At 44.5% G+C, this 7500-nt stretch overlaps 1 pseudogene across 1 annotated transcript in view; it reads right to left on the bottom strand.

The window, feature by feature from the left end:
• The window catches only part of LOC144598341 (transcription factor COE3-like), a 167578-nt pseudogene that overhangs the window by 151672 nt on the left and 8406 nt on the right, over window positions 1–7500 (bottom strand). The window contains exon 3 of the transcript XR_013547852.1: window positions 2967–3030. The product of XR_013547852.1 is annotated as a transcription factor COE3-like (transcript). The remainder of the gene's footprint in view (window positions 1–2966; window positions 3031–7500) is intronic.

The following is a 7500-nucleotide window of genomic DNA, read 5'->3' on the forward strand; positions in this document are numbered from 1 at the left end:
TTCAGTTATTTTCTTACCGTAAAAATTCAATAATCAATTGAATTCAAAATTCGATTTTATGAATATTGGTTTCAGCTTTATCAATATATTCGTGGTGTTTTAAATTTCATTTAATTACGTCCAAATATGATGTGTTAAAGTGTCAAATAATGTTAAATGTTGATTTTTTTTTTTTAATTAAAAAATTACGTTTGATAATTTTTTATTTTTTTTGCGAGCTTTCCCTGGTACTTTTTTTAAGGCCGCGTCTGAAATTAAATACACGCAGTTTGGGGACATTATTTCAGTGGTGTGTGTAGGAAATGAACTGCAGATGTTGAGTTACGACGAAGATAGACACAAAATGCTGGAGTAACTCAGCGGGTCAGGCAGCATCTCAGGAGAGAAGGAATGGGTGACATTTCGGGTCGAGACCCTCCTTCAGATATTGTTATTTTAGTGATGTTACGCCTGTAATTGAAATATGGGTTTTTTCGCCATCTACAAACGCTGGCGTTAATCGAGAAGCGTGCATTTTTTTAAACAGATTTGAGAACACCTCAGATCTGGTACAAACAGTGTCCCCGTTTCTGACATTTCAACCAACGTTAAGTCAAGGTATTTATTCACAAAATGCTGGAGTAACTCAGCGGGTCAGGCAGCATCTCAGGAGAGAAGGAATGGGTGACGTTTCGGGTCGAGACCCTTCTTCAGACCTTTTAGAAGGATGAGGGGGGGGTCTTATTGAAACATATAAGATAATTAGGGGATTGGACACATTAGAGGCAGGAAACACGTTCCTAATGTTGGGGGAGTCCAGAACAAGGGGCCACGGTTTAAGAATAAGGGGTAGGCCATTTAGAACAGAGATGAGGAAGAACTTTTTCAAGTCAAGTCAAGTCAAGTCAATTTATTTGTATAGCACATTTAAAAACAACCCACGTTGACCAAAGTGCTAGTCAGAGAGTGGTGAAGGTGTGGAATTCTCTGCCTCAGAAGGCAGTGGAGGCCAGTTCGTTGGATGCTTTCAAGAGAGAGCTGGATAGAGCTCTTAAGGATAGCGGAGTGAGGGGGTATGGGGAGAAGGCAGGAACGGGGTACTGATTGAGAGTGATTAGCCATGATCGCATTGAATGGCGGTGCTGGCTCGAAGGGCTGAATGGCCTCCTCCTGCACCTATTGTCTATTGTCTATTGTCTATTGTTACTCCAGCATTTTGTGAAATAAATACCTTCGCGATTTGTACCAGCATCTGCAGTTATTGTCTTATACTAACGTTAAGTCAAGAGTCGGCAGTGTTTTATTGTCGTTTATCCCGAAGGCGAAACAATTACATTCTAACTTTTAACTACATTCTCACAGCCAGATGCGTAAACACCACAATTACTCTGTAAACACCCACAATTAATAACAAAAAGAAGTCCCAGTTTATATTTTTAAAAGACAAATAAACAACACAGTGGTAACGTTCAAGAGAGAGCTAGATAGAGCTCTTAAGGATAGCGGAGTCAGGGGGGGGTATGGGGAGAAGGCAGGAACGGGGTACTGATTGAGAATGATCAGCCATGATCGCGTTGAATGGTGGTGCTGGCTCGAAGGGCTGAATGGCCTCCTACTGCACCTATTGTCTGTTGTCTATTGGTGCAGGAAGGAACTGTGGATACCTGGTTTAAACCGAAGGCAGACACAAAATGCTGGAGTAACTCAGCGGGTCAGGCAGCGTCTCTGGAGAGAAGGAACGGACGACGTTTAGGGTCGAGACCCTTCCTCAGACTGAAGACTTCAGTCCAAGGAACTTCTCTCCAAGGAACTGCAGATGCTGGTTTTAAACCGAAGATAGACACAGAAAGCTTGAGTAAAATCCCCATTGAGTTACTCCAGCTTTTTGTATCCAATACATGCTAATGATCGACCCTAACTAGAACCACTGGCACTGGGGACGGTTAGGATTTTCCTAGACTGTCTGAAGAAGGGTCTCGACCCGAAACGTCACCCATTCCTTCTCTCCTGAGATGCTGCCTGACCTGCTGAGTTACTCCAGCATTTTGTTAAATAAATATCCTAGACTGTGGGCTGCTTATTTTAAAATGTATTGTGCACATTTTCATTCTTGTTAGCTAAAAAAAAAGAAGAATGTATTTAACTGCGTTAAGAAGAAAGAAAAAAACAGATGTAGATTTCAGAGGACGTTATAAAGCTGAATACGGTCCACGTTTAGTTGCCATTAATACGCCAGAGAAGCAAAAAGAAAAAAATACTTTTCCAATGTACAAGCAAAATCTCGCTTGCCAAAAAAAAAAATGTTCTCAAAGGGGCGCAGCGGTAGAGTTGCTGCCTCACAGCGCCAGAGACCCGGGTTCCATCCCGACTACGGGTGCTGCCTGTACCCGGAGTTTGCACCTTCTCCCCGTGACCCGCGTGGGTTTACTCCGGGACCTCCTGGTTTCCTCCCACACTCCAAAGACGTACAGGTTTGTCGGTTAATTGGCTTGGTGTAAATGCAAAAAAAATAGTTCTGGTGTAAATGTAAAAAAATGTCCCTAGTGTGTGTGTGGTGTGTGTGTGTGTGTGTGTAGGTGTGTGTGTGTGTGTGTGTGTGTGTGGGTGTGTGTGTGGGGGGGGGGGGGTGTGTGTGTGTGGGTGTGTGTGTGGGTGTGTGTGTGGGTGCGTGTGTGTGTGTGTGTGTGGGGTGTGTGTGTGGGTGTGTGTGCGGGTGTGTGTGTGGGTGTGGGTGTGTGGTGTGTGTGGGGGGGTGTCCGCGCGTGTGGGTGTGTGTGTGTGTGTGTGTGTGGGTGTGGGTGTGTGTGTGTGTGTGTGTGGGTGTGTGTGTGTGGGTGTGGGGGATAGTGTTAATGTGTGCAGGTTGATCGTTGGTCGGTGCGGACTCGGTGGGTCGAAAGGCCTGTTTCCCAGCTGTATCTCTAAACTAAACTAAACTAAACAAAAATATGTGGGCTGGGAGTCTGGGGGATATTTGCGATTCTTACCATTGCTGTAAAGAAGTTGCAATCGGTAGTGCACGCCGTTCCTCGTCTTCTCGCCATTGTGCTCCTGTTTAGACAAAATGTTACATCTCAGTAAGACCGCATTTGCCGAAGCCAGCGTGAACAAGAACTGAAAGGGGCCGAGATTTTTTGTTTTGCATTGAGCTTATTTTGTGCATATATATATATATATATAGTGTAGGAAAATAACTGCAGATGCTGGTACAAATCGAAGGTATTTATTTCACAGAATGCTGGAGTAACTCAGCAGGTCAGGCAGCATCTCAGGAGACCTGCTCAGTTTCTCCAGCATTTTGTGAAGCAGATGCTGGTACAATCTGCAGATGTGATACATATATATATATATATATATATATACTGTTACATATGCTACATATTCATTGTAGCAGTCCCAACCTCCTGCACTACTTTGTATCAGGCACACTCACCACACACACACACACACTGTGATTAGGTATGTAAGCACTTTTCAGTATCACTACGCCACACAGGCAAGGAGCTGAATAAAGGAGTAAATTAAGGCAACTGAAACAACCTGAATTGTGTCGTTATTATCAGGACATCAAACCCGAAGACACAACATGGTGGCAGCGGTGACTTTCGAGTAAAAACCCGCGCTATTGTGAATCGCTATTGTGAATTAGGAACAGCGGCTGCAGAGAAATTGATTTTTTTTGTGCACCCGCCTAACAACACAAGATGGCGGCCTCCACAGCAGCAATGAGCCTCCACCCTACGATGAACTGGGACGCCGATGATGTGGTGGAGGCGTTCAAGAAATTCAAACAAAAGAGCCAGCTGGCATTTAAAAGCTTCCTGAAAGGAACTGCAGATGAAGAGAAGGTCAGTTATATTTTACTATGGCTCGGGGAGAAGGGTCTAGACATTTTTAACAGTTGGAGCTTAACAGAGCCTGACTGCAATAATCCGGGAATAGTCCTTGAAAGGTTTGCGAACCATATGGAGCCCAAATCAAACCACAGAATCCATCGGTATGAGTTCCAAGGGCTAAGACAAGACCCACAAGAAACAACCGACACTTTCCTTTCGAGACTAAGGAACGTGGCCAAGAAATGCAGATTTGGTGATGAAGATGACAGAATTGTCGACCAGCTAATATGGGGGTGCGCCCACCAAGAGGTCCAAAAGTCCCTAATAGGGAAAGACACCCTCAACCTAAAAGACGCCGTAGATGCTGCCAGAGCTTTCGAAGCCACAAGGAAACAAATGTCCTCCCTCTGCCTTCAAGTTGGCTCATCTCAGAGCAGCACCAGAGTGAATATAGACGCTCTCTCAAAACGTGACCCTGGCTCCACCTTAAAGGCTCCAAAGCAGACATTTTCTAGGCATGCAAACAAACAAGCAAGCCAAAGAAGCTGCTGGAACTGCGGTACAGAGCATGCATTTGATGATCGCAGGGCGTGCCCAGCATACGGGACTACCTGCAACTCATGTGGGAGGCCTAACCACTGGAAGAAAATGTGTAGGTCAACAAAATCATACAGCACCAAGCCAAAGCAGCAATGGTCAAAGAACGATAGAAATACGAGAAGGAAACAAATACACGCACACGTCCAACAGGAAGAGGAGATAACCTCAGATACCTCTGAGGAAGAATTCCTTTCCGTTGGGACCATTGACGTCCACGAAATGGGAAACAGCAAAACACATAGCAACAGAGAGGAAGCATATACTATAATACAACTACAGAAAAAAGTGGGAAAGAAAAGAACAACGATTAATCTAAGGCTCAAAATTGATACTGGAGCCCAGAGCAATATCTTACCAGTCAATCTTTACGGAAAGATATTCCCTGAACACATGACAAAAGATGGCAGCGTCAGGAAAGGAATCCTTGGAAGTAGCGATGTAGTCCTAGCTGCATACGGAGGTTCCATAATCCCACAGCTAGGCAAAATAATCATAGCAGGAACATACAAAGGGAAAGAAGTGAAATGCCCCTTCTTCATCACTAAATCGAAAGGACCTGCTATTCTCGGCCTGAACACGTGCCAAAGACTGAAGATTGTGTCAATCAACTATGAAATCAAGACAAACTCCTGCAGAATTGACAGAAACATACCCATCAAAAACCGGCCGCCCATCAGGAACAAAGAAGAATTGATGGACATGTACCCAGAGTGTTTTGACGATACCGTTGGTTGTTTTGAGGAATACGAATACCATATCACAGTAGACCCCAGTGTGAAGCCAGTGATCCACCCACCCCGCCGTGTTCCCCTTGAACTGAAAGAGAGGCTAAGGGAACAACTAAACGAAATGGAAGAAAAGGGCATCATCACAGCAATAACTAAACCAACTGATTGGGTAAATTCAATTGTTATCAAAGAAAAGCCAAACGGAAAACTAAGGATATGCCTTGATCCCAGGGATCTGAACAATGCATTGAAGCGCGACCATTATCCAACTCCAACCCTTGAAGAGATCACACCCGCACTAGCCGGTTCCAAGGTGTTCAGCAAGCTGGATGCTAGCAATGGATATTGGAACGTCAAAATAGACCGGAAGTCATCAATGCTCACCACTTTCAACACGCCATTTGGCAGATTCAGATTCAACAGGCTCCCATTCGGGCTGAAGGTGAGTCAAGATGTCTTCCAGCGGAAAATAGATGAAACATACAAAGGCTGTAAAGGGGCAATCGGGATAGCAGATGATATCCAAGTATACGGCAGAGATGAAAACACGCATGATTACAACCTCCATGAGGCTATGGAAAAAACTCGAAGAGCCGGCATAAAGCTCAATGCAGACAAATGCATAATCAAAGAAAGGGAGTGCAAATTCTTTGGACTGATTTACTCTGCAGAAGGAGTGAAACCGGACCCTACAAAAGTGGATGCTATCAACCACATGGAGGAACCCAAAGACAAGAAACAGTTAAGAAGTTTCCTAGGGCTCATACAATACATGGGAGTCTTCATACCTAAGCTTGCTAATCATACAGCAAATCTCCGTGAATTGATGAAAGACGACGCTGAATTTGATTGGTGTGCTTCACATAGCCAAGATTTTGGGAAATTAAAACAACTCATCAGCAAAGAAACGATCCTGCAGTACTATGACAGACAGAAACCTGTAACACTCCAAGTTGATGCCTCCATGAGAGGAGTTGGAGCAGTACTGATACAAAATGGCCGACCTATTGCGTATGCATCCAAAGCACTCACTCCTACAGAATCAAGGTACGCAAACATAGAGAGAGAACTCTTAGCAGTAGTCTATGGCTGCGAGAAATTTCACACTTACCTATATGGAAGGTATTTCGACATCGAAACAGACCACCGCCCTCTAGAACAAATCGGGAAAAAAAACCTCACCAAAGCACCAGCCAGACTACAGAGACTATTACTGAGGCTACAGAGCTACGACTACAACATCAGATACAAGCCAGGAAAAGACCTGCTGCTAGCTGACGCCCTATCCAGACTATCAACACATGACAAACAAGAGATGGAAGGGCTGAGCATAAAGATCCACCACATTGTGAGTGTGACAAGCGTGAAGCTGGAACAGATTAAAGAGGAAACAGCCAGAGATGAAGAACTCCAGCTCCTCACCCAAATGGTAATACAGGGGTGGCCAGAAAAGAGACAACAAGTTCAGCCTATCCTCCGCGAATACTGGACCATCCGTGATGATATTTCGGTAGAGAATGGAGTCCTGCTGGCCGGATCACGAATCATCATACCCAAGTCCATGAAAAAAGAAATCCTCGAAAAGATCCACCAAGGACACTTAGGAATGGAAAAGTGCAGACTCCGTGCTAAATCCGCTGTGTACTGGATAGGCATGTACAAGGACATAGAAAAGCTGGTATCTACATGCCACATATGCCAAAAATACAGGAATTCACAACAGAAGGAGGAAATGACACCCAGTGATATCCCAAGCCGGCCATGGCAAACCATCGGAGCAGACCTGTTCACAGAGAACCAGCAATGGTATTTGATTATGGCCTGCTACTACTCCAAATTCCCATTTGTGAGAAACATAAAGGACTTGAAAGCTAAAACAATTGTGTCAATTGTTAGAGGGTTGTTTGCAGAGCAAGGAATACCTGAGCAGATCGTATGTGACAATGGAACCCAATTCACATCTCGGGAATTCAGAGAGCTGGCCACCGAATACGGGTTCAAAATCACAACATCTTCACCACATTACCCAAAGGGCCATGGGTTTATTGAAAGGCAAGTACAGACAGCCAAGAAAATACTAATAAAATGCCGAGAGGCAAAGGAGGATCCAAACCTGGCACTATTATCCTTACGGGCAACTCCACTAAAGGCTGACATGAAGTCTCCTGCAGAAATGCTAAATGGCAGGAAATACAAAACCACCCTGCCAAGCAAAATCCAACCCCCTATCGACCAAGAAGAAACAAGGGCAAAATTGGCAGCTGCCCAGGAGGAGGGGCTGAAACAATACAACAAAAATGCACAGTACTTGCCTGAACTATTTCAAGGCCAAAACGTACATGCTCAGGATCCAATAA

Source organism: Rhinoraja longicauda, chromosome 1 (assembly GCF_053455715.1).
Source record: "Rhinoraja longicauda isolate Sanriku21f chromosome 1, sRhiLon1.1, whole genome shotgun sequence".
Taxonomy (NCBI): Eukaryota; Metazoa; Chordata; class Chondrichthyes; order Rajiformes; family Arhynchobatidae; genus Rhinoraja; species Rhinoraja longicauda.